Below are 12,143 nucleotides of genomic sequence, written 5' to 3' on the forward strand. Positions count from 1 at the left end.
CCCGCTTCTACTGCGAAGGTGCATTTTGTAAGGTTAAGTCACATGCCATGCCTTCTTATAGTGTCGAACACTTGGGTGAGGTCGGATAGCAACGACTCTTCACTTTGTGTCTTTATTAACATGTCGTCCACGTAGACTTCCATGACTTTTCCGATGTGGTCTGCGAAGACCTTATTCATTAATCTTTGATAAGTGGCTCCTGCGTTTTTGAGTCTGAATGGCATGACGATGTAGCAGTAGTTTGATTTCGGGGTTAAGAATGAGGTTTTTTCTTAATCAGGTGGGTACATCGGGATTTGATTGTATCCCGAATAGGCGTCCATAAATGAGAGATATTTGTATCTGGAGGAGGCATCCACCAGAGCATCGATACTTGGGAGTGGATAAGGATCTTTTGGGCAGGCTTTGTTGAGATCAGTGTAGTCGGTGCACATCCGCCACTTCCCATTTGATTTTTTCACCAAGACGACGTTAGCTAGCCATAGTGGGTACTTGACTTCTCTTATGAATCCTGCCTCCAGTAGGGCTTCTACCTGCTCCTCCACAGCTTGGGATCATTTTGGTCCGGGCTTTCTACGTCTCTGCTATACTGGCCGAGATCCTGGATAAACTGCCAACTTGTGGCACATTAACTTAGGATCTATGCTCGGCATGTCTGCGACTTTCCATGCAAAGAGGTCGACATTGTTTCTTAGGAATTGTATGAGGGACTCCTTTATGTCTCCTTTTAGGATTGTACCAATATTAGTTGTTTTTTCTGAAGTATCTCCGATTTAGACTTTTTCTGTCTCGCCTTCAGGTTGTGGACGAAGTTCTTCCCGCCCTCGAACTCTCCCGAGTTTAATGGTGTGGATTTCTTCTCCTTTGCCCCTTAGGTTCATACTTTCGTTGTAACAGCGGCGCGCTGTCTTCTGGTCTGATCTTATTGTAGTGATCCCTTCTGTGGTTGGGAACTTCATGCACAGATGTGGAGTCGAGACTACTGCGCCGAGTTGATTCAGCGTTGTCCGACCTATCAAAGCATTGTAGGCTGCACTCACGTCGACCACGATGTAGTCTATGTTGAGTGTCCTTGACCGATTTCCTTTTCCAAAGGTGGTGTAAGGAGATGTATCCAAGTGGTTGGATTGGAGTGTCTCCTAGCCCGAATAGGCTGCTTGGATATGCTCTGAGCTCTTTTTCCTCTAGGCCGAGTTTGTCGAAGGCAGTTTTGAATAGTATGTCAGCCGAGCTTCCCTGGTCTACCAACGTGCGGTGGATATTAGCATTGGCTAATATGATAGTGATGACCATGGGATCGTCATGCCCTGAGATGACGCCAACTGCGTCCTCTTTGGTGAAGGTGATAATGGGGAGTTCTGGCACTCCTTCTCTTCCTTCGACATGATATACTTCCTTCAGATGTCTTTTGCGAGATGATTTGGAGATTCCTCCTCCTGCAAATCCTCCATGTATCATGTGGACATGTCTCTCTGGGGTACGAGGTGGTCGTTCAATTCGTCCGACCTCTTCGTCCCTTCTTCTTTTTCTTGGCTCATCTGATTTGTTGGCTAAGTACCGATCTAGTCTCCCCTCTCTTACCAAATTTTCTATGATATTCTTCAAATTGAAGCACTCGTTGGTGGGATGTCCATAGATTCGATGGTATTCACAGTCTTCTGTCTGATTTCCTCCTCCTTTCTTGCTTTTGAGTGGTGGTGCACGAAATTGTGATCATCAACAATGGCTCCAAAGGACTTGGAGCTCTTAAACATGAATCACATTTTGTCACAATTCCGCACAACTAACCAGCAAGTGCACTGGGTCGTCCAAGTAATAAACCTTACGTGAGTAAGGGTCAATCCCACGGAGACTGTCGGCTTGAAGCAAGCTATGGTCACCTTGTAAATCTCAGTCAGGCAAATTCAGATGGTGATGAAGAATTGATAATTAAAAGATAATTAAAACATAAAATAAAGATAGAGATACTTATGTAATTCTTTGGTTGGAATTTCAGATAAGCGTATGAAGATGCTTTGTTCCTCCTGAACCTCTGCTTTCCTATTGCCCTCTTCCAATCATTCATACTCCTTTCCATGGCAAGCTTTATGTTGGGCATCACCGTTGTCAATGGCTACTTCCTGTCCTCTAAGTGAAAACGTTCCAAATGCGCTGTCACCGCACGGCTAATCATCTGTCGGTTCTCGATCATGTTGGAATAGGATCCATTGATCCTTTTGCATCTGTCATACGCCCCACAATCGTGAGTTTGAAGCTCGTCACAGTCATCCCTTCCCAGATCCTACTCAGAATACCACAGACAAGGTTTAGACGTTCCGGATCTCAGGAATGGCCGCCAATAATTCTAGCCTATACCACGAAGGTTCCAATCTTAGATTAGAAACCCAAGAGATATGCATTCAAGCCATTGCTAGTAGAATAGAGATGGTTGTCAGGCACATATTCATAGGTGAGAATGATGATGAGTGTCACGGATCATCACATTCATCAAGTTGAAGAACGAATGAATATCTTAGAGAAGAAATAGACTTGAGTTGAATAGAAAAATAATAGTACTTTGTATTAATTCATGAAGAACAGCAGAGCTCCACACCTTAATCTATGGTGTGTAGAAACTCCACCGTTGAGAATACATAAGAACAAGGTCTAGGCATGGCCGTGAGGCCAGCCCCCAAACGTGAAAAGGTCTATCAAAGTATATCAAGTGTGTAGATAGATGAAAATACAATAGCAAAAGGTCCTATTTATAGAAAACTGGTAGCCTAGGGTTTATAGAAATAAGTAATTAATGCAGAAATCTTCTTCCGGACCCACTTGGTGTGTGCTTGGGCTGAGCATTGAAGCTTTCATGTGTAGAGACTTTTCTTGGAGTTAAACGCCAGCTTTTGTGCCAGTTTGGGCGTTTAACTCCAGCTTTTGTGTCAGTTTTGGAGTTAAACGCTAGAATTCTTGAGATGACTTGGAACGCCTGTTTGGGCCACCAAATCTCGGGCAAAGTATGAACTATTATATATTGCTGGAAAGCCCAGGATGTCTACTTTCCAACGCAATTAAGAGCGCGCCAATTGGGGTTCTGTAGCTCCAGAAAACCTACTTTGAGTGCAGGGAGGTCAGAATCCAACAGCATCTGCAGTCCTTTTTCAGCCTCTGAATCAGATTTTTGCTCAGGTCCCTCTTTAGCCAGAAAATACCTGAAATCACAGAAAAACACACAAACTCATAGTAAAGTCTAGAAGAGTGAATTTTAATTAAAAAATAATAAAAATATAATAAAAACTAATTAAAATATACTAAAAACATACTAAAAACAATGCCAAAAAGCGTATAAATTATCCGCTCATCACAACACCAAACTTAAATTGTTGCTTGTCCCCAAGCAACTGAAAATCAAATAGGATAAACAGAAGATAATATACAATGAATTTCAAAAACATCTATGAAGATCAGTATTAATTAGATGAGCGGGGCTTTTAGCTTTTTGCTTCTAAACAGTTTTGGCATCTCACTTTATTCCTTGAAGTTCAGAATGATTGGCATCTATAGGAACTTAGAATCCAGATAGTATTATTGATTCTCCTAGTTAAGTATGTTGATTCTTGAACACAGCTACTTTATGAGTCTTGGCCGTGGCCCTAAGCACTTTATTTTCCAGTATTACCACCGGATACATAAATGCCAAAAACACAAAACTGGGTGAACCTTTTCAGATTGTGACTCAGCTTTGCTAGAGTCCCCAATTAGAGGTGTCTAGGGTTCTTAAGCACACTCTTCTTTTTGCTTTGGACCTCGACTTTAACCGCTCAGTCTCAAGTTTTCACTTAACACCTTCACGCCACAAGCACATGGTTAGGGACAGCTTGGTGTAGCCGCTTAGGCCAGGATTTTATTCCTGTGGGCCCTCCTATCCACTGATGCTTGATGAGCGGATAATTTATACGCTTTTTGGCATTGTTTTTAGTAGGATCTAGTTACTTTTAGGGATGTTTTCATTAGTTTTCATGTTAAATTCACATTTCTGGACTTTACTATGAGTTTGTGTGTTTTTCTCTGATTTCAGGTATTTTCTGGCTGAAATTGAGGGACTTGAGCAAAAATTAGATTCAGAGGTTGAAAAAGGACTGTTGATGCTGTTGGATTCTGACCTCCCTGCACTCAAAGTGGATTTTCTGGAGCTACAGATCTCAAAATGGCGCGCTTCGAATTATGTTGGAAAGTAGACATCCAGGGCTTTCCATCAATATATAATAGTCCATACTTTGGCCGAGTTTAGATGATGTAAAAGGGCATTGAACGCCAGTTCTACGCTGCTATCTGGAGTTAAACGCCAGAAACACGTCACAAGCCAGAGTTGAACGCCAGAAATACGTTACAAACTGGCATTCAACTCCAAGATTGACCTCTACACGTGTAACATTCAAGCTCAGCCCAAGCACACACCAAGTGGGCCCCGGAAGTGGATTTATGCATCAATTACTTACTTCTGTAAACCCTAGTAACTAGTTTAGTATAAATAGGACTTTTTACTATTGTATTAGAAATCTTTGATCATCTTTGGAATATCTTAGACTTTCATGGGGGCTGGCCATTTGGCCATGCCTGAACCATTATCACTTATGTATTTTCATACGGTAGAGTTTCTGCACTCCATAGATTAAGGTGTGGAGCTCTGCTGTTCCTCAAAGATTAATGCAAAGTACTACTGTTTTTCTACTCAATTCAACTTATTCCGCTTCTAAGATATTCATTCGCACTTCAATCTGAATGTGATGAACGTGACAATCATCATCATTCCCCCACGAACGCGTGCCTGACAACCACTTCCGTTCCACCTTAGATTGAATGAGTATCTCTTGGATCTCTTAATCAGAATCTTTGTGGTATAAGCTAGATTGATGGCGGCATTCATGAGAGTCTGGAAAGTCTAAACCTTGTCTGTGGTATTCCAAGTAGGACTCTGGGATTGAATGACTGTGACGAACTTCAAACTCGCGAGTGCTGGGCGTAGTGACAGACGCAAAAGGAGGGTGAATCCTATTCCAGTATGATCGAGAACCTCAGATGATTAGCCGTGCTGTGACAAAGCATTTGGACCATTTTCACAAGAGGATGGGATGCAGCCATTGACAAGGGTGATGCCTCCAGACGATTAGCCATGCAGTGACAGCGCATCGGACCATTTTCCAGAGAGGATAAAAAGTAGCCATTGACAACGGTGATGTCCTTACATAAAGCCAGCCATGGAAAGGAGTAAGACTGATTGGATGAAGACAGCAGGAAAGCAGAGGTTCAGAGGAACGAAAGCATCTCTATACACTTATCTGAAATTCTCACCAATGATATACATAAGTGTTTCTATCCTTATTTTATGTTTACTTATTATTTAATTTCGAAAACTCCATAACTATTTGATATCCGCCTGACTGAGATTTACAAGGTGACCATAGCTTGCTTCATACCAACAATCTCCGTGGGATCGATCCTACTCACGTAAGGTTTATTACTTGGACGACCCAGTGCACTTGCTGGTTAGTTGTATCGAAGTTGTGAATGAAAAACAATTTATTAAGACGAGCGTACAGAGTTTTTGACGCCGTTGCCTGAGATCACAATTTTGTGCACCAAGTTTTTGGCGCCGTTGCCGGGGATTATTCGAGTTTGGACAACTGACGGTTCATCCTGTTGCTCAGATTAGGTAATTTTCTTTTTGTTTTATTTAAAAAAAATTTTCAAAAATTTCTCATCTGTTTTCGAAAAGTATTTTAGAATTTTTAAGAATAAATTCTAGTGTTTCATGAAACATGTTGAAGCCTGGCTGGCTGTAAAGCCATGTCTAATTCTTTTGGACTGAGGCTTCCAAACCATCAGCATAGATGCAAGTTAATTTGATAAGTAATGAGCAGTATATTCTGATGTCATATGCTAAAGCTTGACTGGCTATTAAGCCATGTCTAACCCTCAGATTGGAGCTTTAGATTAAAGAGCACAAGATTCCTGGAATTCATATTAAAAATTTTGGAATCCTTATTTTTCTTTTTCACATTAATTTTTGAAAATCCAAAAAAATTAGAAAATCATAAAAATCAAAAGTATTTTGTGTTTCTTGTTTGAGTCTTGAGTCAGATTTTAAGTTTGGTGTCAATTGCATGTTTTAAAGTTTGCATAAAATTTTCAAAAAAATTCATGCATTCATAGTGTTCTTCATGATCTTCAAGTTGTTCTTGGTAAGTCTTCTTGTTTGATCTTGATGTTTTCTTTTTTTGTGTTGTATGGTGTTTTTCATATGCATTCTTGAATTCTTAGTGCCTAAGCATTAAAGATTTCTAAGTTTGGTGTCTTGCATGTTTTCTTTGCATATAAAATTTATCAAAAATAAGTTCTTGATGTTCATCTTGACATTCAAAGTGTTCTTGGTGTTCATCTTGACATTCATAGTGTTCTTGCATTCATCACATACTTTGATCCAAAATTTTCATGCATTGCATCATTTTTCATGTTTTTCTCTCTCATCATTAAAAATTCAAAAAATCAAAAAAATATCTTCCCCTTTTTCTCTCTTAAAATTTCGAAAATTAGATTTGACTTTTTCAAAAATTTTTAAAATCTAGTTATTTCTTATGAGTCAAATCAAATTTTCAATTTAAAAATCTTATCTTTTTCAAAATCTTTTTCAAAAATCAAATCTTTTTCATTTTTTTAGTTATTTTCGAAAATTTTAAAAATATTTTTTAAAAATCTTATTCTTATCTTTATCTCATAATTTTCGAAAATAACATCATCAATTAATGTTTTGATTCAAAAATTTCAAGTTTGTTACTTACTTGTTAAGAAAGATTCAAACTTTAAGTTCTAGAATCATATCTTGTGATTTCTTGTGAATCAAGTCATTAATTGTGATTTTAAAAAAATCAAATCTTTTTCAAAACTAATTTCAATCATATCTTTTCAAAAATATCTTCTTATCTTATCTTTTTCAAAAATTTGATTTTAAAATATCTTTTCTAACTTCCTATCTTTTTATCTTTTCAAAATTGATTTTCAAATTTGTTTCAACTAACTAACTCTCTCTCTCTAATTTTCGAAAATCCCTTCCCTCTTTTTCAAAATTTCTTTTTAATTAACTAATTTAATTTTTTATTTTAATTTTCAAAAATTACTAACCTTTTTCAAAAATATTTTCGAAAATCACTAACTCTTTTTCAAAAAAATAATTTTCGAAAATTCTCTTTCTCTCTCATCTCCTTCTATCTATTTATTCATCTACTAACACTTCATCTCACCAAAAATCTGAACCCTCTCTCTTTGAGTTCAGATTTTCTCTTCTTCTTTTCTTCTACTCACATAAGGGAACCTCTATACTTGGGCAAAAAGGATCCCTATTATTATTATTTTTTTGTTCCCTCCTTTTCATATGAGCAGGAGCAAGGACAAGAATATTCTTGTTGAAGCAGATCCAGAACCTGAAAGGACTCTGAAGAGGAAACTAAGAGAAGCTAAATTACAACAATCCAGCAAACACCTTTCAGAAATTTTCGAACAGGAAAAGGAGACGGCAGCCGAAAATAATAATAATGCAAGCAGGATGCTTGGTGACTTTACTGCACCTAATTCCAATTTACATGGAAGAAGCATCTCCATTCCTGCCATTGGAGCAAACAATTTTGAGCTGAAACCTCAATTAGTTTCTCTGATGCAGCAGAACTGCAAGTTTCATGGACTTCCATCTGAAGATCCTTTTCAGTTCTTAACTGAATTCTTGCAGATCTGTGATACTATTAAGACTAATGGAGTAGATCCTGAAGTCTACAGGCTCATGCTTTTCCCTTTTGCTGTGAGAGACAGAGCTAGAATATGGTTGGACTCTCAACCTAAGGATAGCCTGAACTCTTGGGATAAGCTGGTCAAGGCTTTCTTAGCCAAGTTCTTTCCTCCTCAAAAGCTGAGTAAGCTTAGAATGGATGTTCAGACCTTCAGACAGAAAGAAGGTGAATCCCTCTATGAAGCTTGGGAGAGATACAAAGAACTGACCAAAAAGTGTCCTTCTGACATGCTTTCAGAATGGACCATCCTGGATATATTCTATGATGGTCTGTCTGAATTAGCTAAAATGTCATTGGACACCTCTGCAGGTAGATCCATTCACCTAAAGAAAATGCCTGCAGAAGCTCAAGAACTCATTAACATGGTTGCTAATAACCAGTTCATGTACACTTCTGAGAGGAATCCTGTGAGTAATGGGACGCCTATGAAGAAGGGAGTTCTTGAAATTGATACTTTGAATGCCATATTGGCTCAGAATAAAATATTAACTCAGCAAGTCAATATGATTTCTCAGAGTCTGAATGGAATGCAAGCTGCATCCAACAGTACTCAAGAGGCATCTTCTGAAGAAGAAGCTTATGATCCTGAGAACCCTGCAATAGCAGAGGTGAATTACATGGGTGAACCATATGGAAACACATATAATCCCTCATGGAGAAATCACCCAAATCTCTCATGGAAGGATCAAAAGCCGCAACAAGGCTTTAATAATGGTGGAAGAAATAGGTTTAACAACAGTAAACCTTTTCCATCATCCACTTAGCAACAGACAGAGAATTCTGAGCAGAATCCATCTAGCTTAGCAAATTTAGTCTCTGATCTATCTAAGGCCACTGTGAGTTTCATGAATGAAACAAGGTCCTCCATTAGAAATTTGGAAGCACAAGTGGGCCAGCTGAGTAAAAGGATCACTGAAATCCCTCCTAGTACTCTCCCAAGCAATACAGAAGAGAATCCAAAAGGAGAGTGCAAGGCCATTGAATTGACCATCATGGCCGAACCCACAAGAGAGGAGAAGGACGTGAATCCCAGTGAGGAAGACCTCCTGGGACGTCCAGTGATCAATAAGGAGTTTCCCTTTGAGGAACCAAAGGAATCTGAGACTCATCTAGAGACCATAGAGATTCCATTGAACCTCCTTATGCCCTTCATGAGCTCTGACGAGCATTCATCTTCTGAAGAGAATGAGGATGTTACTGAAGAGCAAGTTACCAAGTACCTTGGTGCTATCATGAAGCTGAATGCCAAATTATTTGGTATTGAGACTTGGGAAGATGAACCTCCCTTGTTCACCAATGAACTAAGTGATCTAGATCAACTGACATTGCCTCAGAAGAAACAGGATCCTGGAAAGTTTGTAATACCTTGTACCATAGGCAACATGATCTTTGAAAAGGCTCTGTGTGACCTTGGTTCAAGGATAAACCTCATGCCCCTCTCTGTAATAGAGAAACTGGGAATCTTTGGGGTGCAAGCCACTAAAATCTCATTAGAGATGGCAGACAATTCAAGAAAACAGGCTTATGGACAAGTAGAGAACGTGTTAGTAAAGGTTGAAGGCCTTTACATCCCTGCTGATTTCATAATCCTAGATACTAGGGAGGATGAGGATGAATCCATCATCCTTGGAAGACCCTTCCTAGCCACAGCAAGAGCTGTGATTGATGTTAACAGAGGAGAATTAGTCCTTCAATTGAATGGGGACCCCCTTGTGTTTACAACTCAAGGTTATCCTTCTGTAAATATGGAAAAGAGGCACAGTAAGCTTCTCTCAAAACAGAGTCAACCAGAGCCCCCACAGTTAAACTCTAAGTTTGGTGTTGGGGAGTCTCAACAATGCTCTGAACATCTGTGAGGCTCCATGAGAGCCCACTGTCAAGCTATTGACATTAAAGAAGCGCTAGTTGGGAGGAAACCCAATTTTTATTTATCTAATTTTATTGTTCTTTCATGTTTTATTAGGTTCATGATCATGTGGAGTCACAAAATAAATATAAAAATTGAAAACGGAATAAAAAACAGCAGAAGAAAAATCACACCCTGGAGGAGGATCTCACTGGCGTTTAAACGCCAGTAAGAAGCATCTGGCTGGCGTTCAACGCCAGAACAGAGCATGGTTCTGGCACTGAATGCCCAAAATGGGCAGCATCTGGGTGTTTGAACGCCAGAATTGCACCCTAGAGAAGAGCTGGCGCTGAACGCCCAGAACAAGCATGGTTCTGGCGTTCAACGCCAGAAATGGGCAACAAATGGGCGTTCAACGCCCAGAACAAGCACCAATCTGGCGCTGAATGCCTAGAGTTGTATGCAAGGGTATATTGCATGCCTAATTTGGTGCAAGGTTGTAAATCCTTGAACACCTCAGGATCTGTGGACCCCACAGGATCACCTCAGGATCTGTGGACCTCACAGGATCCCCACCTACCTCACCCTCTCTCTCTCCATTCATGGTCATCCCTTCTGTTTTCCATTCACCACTCACATCCATACATCCCACTTACCTACAAAATTCAATATCTCTTTCCCACCCAATCCCACCCATATGGCCGAATACACACATCCCTCTATCTCCTCCATATCTTCTTCTTCTTCTTCTATTCTTTCTTCTTTTGCTCGAGGGCGAGCAACATTCTAAGTTTGGTGTGGTAAAAGCATAGCTTTTTTGTTTTTTCATAACTATTAATGGCACCTAAGGCCAGAGAAACCTCAAGAAAGAGGAAAGGGAAGACAATTGCTTCCACCTCTGAGCCATGGGAGATGGAAATATTCATCTCACAAGCCCATCACTAAGAAAATGATAGAGCAAATAAGAGAGCACATTCATGGATCTCAACAGGCACATGAAAAAGCTCATCATCAAGAAATCCCTGAGATACCTCAAATGCATTTTCCTCCACAAAACTATTGGGAGCAAATCAACACCTCCCTAGGAGAATTAAGTTCCAACATGGGACAATTAAGGGTGGAACATCAAGAGCACTCCATCATCCTTCATGAAATTAGAGAAGATCAAAAAGCAATGAGGGAGGAGCAACAAAGACAAGGAAGAGACATAGAAGAGCTCAAGGACATCATTGGTTCCTCAAGAAGGAAACGCCACCATCACTAAGGTGGACTCATTCCTTGTTCTTATTTTTTGTTTTTCGTTTTCTTAATGTTAAGTGCTTATCCATGTTTGTGTCTCAGTATATGATCATTAGTAGTTAGTAACTATGTCTTAAAGTTATGAATGTCCTATGAATCCATCACCTCTCTTAAATGAAAACTGTTTTAATTCAAAAGAACAAGAAGTACATGAGTTTCGAATTTATCCTTGAACTTAGTTTAATTATGTTGATGTGGTGACAATGCTTCTTGTTTTCTGAATGAATGCTTGAACAGTGCATATGTCTTTTGAAGTTGTTGTTTACGAATGTTAAATATGTTGGCTCTTGAAAGAATGATGACAAGGAGACATGTTATTTGATAATCTGAAAAATCATAAAAATAATTCTTGAAGCAAGAAAAAGCAGCAAAGAACAAAGCTTGTAGAAAAAAAAAATAGCGAAAAAAATAGAAAGAAAAAGAAAAAGCAAGCAGAAAAAGCCAAAGCTCTTAAAACCAAAAGGCAAGGGCAATAAAAAGGATCCCAAGGCTTTGAGCATTAGTGAATAGGAGGGCCTAAAGGAATAAAATCCTGGCCTAAGCGGCTAAACCAAGCTGTCCCTAACCATGTGCTTGTGGCGTGAAGGTGTCAAGTGAAAACTTGAGACTGAGCGGTTAAAGTCAAGGTCCAAAGCAAAAGAAGAGTGTGCTTAAGAACCCTGGACACCTCTAATTGGGGACTTTAGCAAAGCTGAGTCACAATCTGAAAAGGTTCACCCAGTTATGTGTCTGTGGCATTTATGTATCCGGTGATAATACTGGAAAACAAAGTGCTTAGGGCCACGGCCAAGACTCATAAAGTAGCTGTGTTCAAGAATCAACATACTGAACTAGGAGAATCAATAACACTATCTGAACTCTGAGTTCCTATAAATGCCAATCATTCTGAACCTCAATGGATAAAGTGAGATGCCAAAACTATTCAAGAGGCAAAAGGCTACAAGTCCCGCTCATCTGATTGGAGCTATGTTTCATTGATAGTTTGGAATTTATAGTATATTCTCTTCTTTTTATCCTATTTGATTTTCAGTTGCTTGGGGACAAGCAACAATTTAAGTTTGGTGTTGTGATGAGCGGATAATTTATACGCTTTTTGGCATTATTTTTAGTATGTTTTTAGTAGGATCTAGTTACTTTTAGGGATGTTTTCATTAGTTTTATGTTAAATTCACATTTCTGGA

General features: G+C 39.3%; 1 non-coding gene across 1 annotated transcript; it reads right to left on the bottom strand.

The window, feature by feature from the left end:
• Window positions 1-7,942: 7,942 nt before the first annotated feature.
• On the bottom strand, window positions 7,943-8,050 carry LOC148563775 (small nucleolar RNA R71). The gene has a single exon (XR_015885356.1). It is a non-coding gene; the product is annotated as a small nucleolar RNA R71 (small nucleolar RNA).
• Between the last annotated feature and the right edge of the window lie 4,093 nt (window positions 8,051-12,143).

Source organism: Arachis ipaensis, chromosome B5, assembly GCF_059453495.1.
Source record: "Arachis ipaensis isolate K30076 ecotype BB chromosome B5, ASM5945349v1, whole genome shotgun sequence".
In the NCBI taxonomy this organism is placed as follows: Eukaryota; Viridiplantae; Streptophyta; class Magnoliopsida; order Fabales; family Fabaceae; genus Arachis; species Arachis ipaensis.